Here is a 4,820-nt window from a genome sequence, read left to right on the forward strand (position 1 = left end):
GTACGTTCCATGGTTTTGAGTAAGAACGATGTTAGACTTATCGGTCGATAAAACTTGGGAATTGCAGGTTTGTGTATTAAAAAACTACACTCGCCAATCTTTAGGCACGAGTTTAATTTGTGATGTATTATTTACGCTGTCAACCTATTCGCAAAAAGGTTCCAGGAGTTGAGTTTTGCTGTTCTTACTATTTCCTTGTGTTCCTTATGTTTATTATGATAGCTATAAGTGAAAATTGCTTGTTTTATACGTCGAGCTCTATTGTAAAGCCTCGGAACTATTTTTTTTTCTTTGTTAAGAATATTCCCTGTCATCATTTGTATTGGTATAGATCAGTTGGTAGTTAAATTGCTTTAGTCCGGAGACCTTGTTCTTAACAGTTCAATAGTAGAGTTACCCATTACAATCGCTATAATGGTTAAGTGCAAAGACCTTAACAGTCCAAAAGTGGGGCTATATCATCAGAATCAGAGGTACCTCTAAAAGTTTAGTTTGGGAATGTGTAACGGAATTTGAAACAAAAATATATTTGTCAACTTATATTGAAATCGGTTCAGGTTTGGATATAGCTCCTATATATATCTTCGGTCAATTTCATGTATTTGATGCATCAAACACGTTGCGTACACCACATTTCAATAAAATTTGGAACTTGTGATGAAATATGTCCAAAACATTATTTTGCCAAATTATATTGTGATCGGTTCAGATTTGGATAAAGCTCCCATATATTTTCGACCGATTTCATGTATTTAATGCACTAAACACGCTATGTATGTCTAATTTGAATGAGATTTTGAAAGTGTAATGGAATTTAATTTAAAACGAACATACATTGGCAAACTATATTGAAATGGGTACAGATTGGATATAGGTCCCATATATATTTTCGGCCGATTACAAATGTTTGAAACATCAAACACCCCTTGCCTGCTGAATTTCAGTGAAATTTGGAATGTGTGGTTGTATTTAGTCTACTGGTTATTTATGAAATTATATTAAAAAATAATATATTTCAGATTTGGATATGGTTCCAATATCAATTTTCGTCTGAATTGGATGGTGTTCCAATAAAAGTTTTCGTCCGAATACACTTTGTATTTCCAGTATCAATTAAATATGGATTGAGTAAGGGAATTTGGTACAAAAAAAAAAAAAACTAAAAATAAATAAATAAATATAAATATAATAAATAATATATATATATATATATATATATATATATATATATATATATAATTTATATATATATATATATATATATATATATATATATATATATATATATATATATATATATTATTTTATATACATATATCTGTTTATATATTTCTAGACTCTTTATTTTGAGGTAGTAGCTAAAAATAATTATAGAATAAAAGAAGTACAAGCTTAGATTGTCATGAAAGCGACAATGAAATTAGATGTTGCCGGTATCCTCTTAAAATTAATTTTACTAATTTTGGATGGAATTTCATTGTTGCACCACAACATTTCGACGCATATTTTTGTAACGGAGAATGTAATGTAGGATACTTAGAAAAATACACACATACACACATCACATCTTAACTGTTTCAGCAAAACCATGTTGTTCTCCTCAAAAGTTGAGCCCTCTTACTCTACTATACTTTGATACAACAATGAAATTAATGTACAGCACAATTCCAATATGTCTGTTGAAAAATGCAGCTGCTCTTAAAAGTTTTGGTCTTTTAAACACTGATATATGTGCGTTCATTATTCCACAGTTATTTTTTACTTGGTTTTGCTTATGAAATATTTAAAAAATATACGAAATTTACAATGAAAATAAAAATTTTAATATTTATATTTCTTATTGTTGTTTCATTTTCCTACATTTGCTTTATGTATTCATTTCGTAAGTTCGGAACAAAAAAGTTTTTTTTATCAAATATTATAAATATAATGTATGATTTTTAGTAAAGCAGGATGCTAAGGGATTTATAATGGTGCGCTTAGCCACAGAACGTTTTAATTCTTCTAAGCACTGTTAGGTGCTCAGTTAGAATAATGAGAATACTCTTTTGTTGGTTGCAAGAAAGATTCTAATTTTATTCAACAATTCTTACAGCTATTTATACTAAAATTTTATTCATAATTATGCTTACAATATATGTACATAGATATTATTGTTATTATGAAATGTGTGATCGCAAAACTTCAAATCAGCAAATTCAATTTTGTGCAACCTGATTCCTTCCAAATTCTTGACGATACAATATGTATGTCAGTGCAATTGGTTGTTTACGTTCTTGAGTTAAGCTTGCACATTTTATTTTTGGGGAATCAAATTGTTATTTTAAATAGTTGGAATAATGTGACCAACTATGGATGAGTGTGACCAACACACTACACCTCCGTCCTCAAGATTGAATTCATGATTGAAATGAAGTGAATTAAATCTAAAAATATGTTTAAAACATAATAAATAAATTATTTTTAAAATTCCATATAATGTATGTAATATTACATTTAGCAATATGTGTATTTAAATTTGAAATAGTTAATATAAATAATTTTGATTGCTTTAAAAACTATTATAAATTGTCTTTTAATTAAAGCAGCGAAATTTTTTAAAGCTAGATTTTTTATATTTTGCTTATGCATATAAATCATTAACTTCTCTAGTGACAAAACGTATTTTGCTAGATCTTCATTAACATTCATTACAAAGCTATTATCTTTATTTTCTGTGGTACCATCCTTGGGTCCATTCTTCATATTTTCTATACCGGTTTTTATAATATTAAATTTTAATTCATGAATATTCTTTATATCTTGTAAAGATGTACATTCCCACATATGATTCTTATGTTGGCCAAGGGATATGTCATTCTTATTATTTATTTCCACATTTTTATTATTTTCCTTTGCTTTCATTCCACGTGTTGTTACTAAAATTTTTGATGGTTTGCTTCTGTCTTCTTCTCCAGGTATCATATTCCTTAACATCTAAGAATCTAATTTTATTTTGACAAAGCGTCTGCGTTTGTATTTATTTTCCTTTTTTATAAACAATTTCAAAATCATAATCCGACAAATCTATTCGTATTCGAGTCAATTTAGATGAAGGGTTTTTATGTGAAAAAAGTGAAACAAGTGGTCTGTGATCCGTTACGACAATAAACTTTCTATCATGCAAATATGGTCTGAAGAATTGTATACCCCAGTGGATCGCGAGTAGTCCTTTCTCAATCACTGGTTTATTTAAATCATGCTTTCCTAAGGTTTTGCTTGCATAAGAAATTGGCAAATCTTCTCCTATTTTCCCCTGTGATAAGACAGCTCCTAATGCATAATTCGATGCATCAGTAGTCAATATAAAGGGTTGTTCGAAATCTGGATACCTTAATATCGGTGCACTGATCAATTTTGTCTTCAATAAGTCAAAAGCCTGTTGACAATTTTCTGTCCATTCAAATTCCTTACCCTTTTTGGGGAATCGGGTATTGTTCTATTACTTTATGTTTTGAAGGGTGTGTTCGTATACCGTCTTTCGTTATTTGATGTCCTAAATAAATCACTTCGGATTTCAAAAATACACATTTTGATGCATTTAATTTTAAGTTATATTTTGACAAACGTTCGAATACTCTCACCAAGTTTTCGTTATGATGTTTTAAAATACATCCAAATACAATAATATCGACAACGTATAAAAATGCTTTGGAGTCTAAGCCACTTAATGCTATTGTTTACATCCTTTGAAAACTATTGGAAGAAATCTTCACACCAAATGGTAAACGTTTAAATTGATAATGACCATTCCTAGTTGAAAATGCCGTTAGATGTCTAGAATCCTCGTCTAGATTTATTTGATGAATGAGCTGGTCATATCTAGAGTTGAAAAATATTTTGCTCTTCCTAAACGGTCTAATATATCTTCTAGTCTTGTTAATGGGAATTTATCATTTATTATCTTTTGTTGAGTTGTCGGAAGTCTACGACTAGTCTCCACTTTTCTTTTCCACTCTCGCTTTTTTTCGGCACTACCAATAATGGTGAATTATATGCACTAGTTGATGGTTCAATGATGTCTTCATCCAATAATTGTTGTACTTGATCATTAATTTCATCATGTTGTGTATGTGGTAATCTATAATTCTTTATATAAACTGGTGTATTGTCTGAGATTTTTAAATTTTGTGTATAAGAATTATTAAAAGTTAATGTCTCTCCTTTCAAGTGAAAAATGTCTTCGTAGTCCTTGAAAAACTGTATCAATTCTGTTCTTGCTTTTTCATCCTTAACGTCCATTTTTATAGTATCTATTAGTTTGCTGAACCTGTCTTTGCTGAAATTTGTTTCTCTTGGTCTATGTGTACTATGTACTATTGTGTAGTTTCGTAGAGGTTCTATCTCAAAATCAATGTTTTTTAAAATTATGTCGTTATCTGTTGTATTCAGTATTTTGACATGGTGATTTCCTTTTCCTGGTACTATTGTATTACTTACAAATATACCTGGTTTGATTTCCTTATTAACAATAATGCTGTCCTCACATATATCCAAATTTATAGGATGAATACTTTCAGATCGTCTTTCTACCTTCATGCAATAATTTTTATTTATCCATGATTTCATAGGTACAGTAATCTCTTCATTCCCCAAAGTGAGTGTTATCGTAAAAGTTTCATAGTCAATTTTGCATAAGAATCTTGAAAAGAAATCCCTTCCTAAAATTCCGTCCGTTGGTATTGGAAATTCTTCGTCAACGATGTGAAATTTATATTGTTCGGTGAAATCATTTATGGTGAAATTTAATTCTGATGTTACTATAGATTTAATTTTTTCTG

This window comes from Musca domestica, unplaced genomic scaffold, assembly GCF_030504385.1.
Source record: "Musca domestica strain aabys unplaced genomic scaffold, Musca_domestica.polishedcontigs.V.1.1 429, whole genome shotgun sequence".
NCBI classification, from domain to species: domain Eukaryota; kingdom Metazoa; phylum Arthropoda; class Insecta; order Diptera; family Muscidae; genus Musca; species Musca domestica.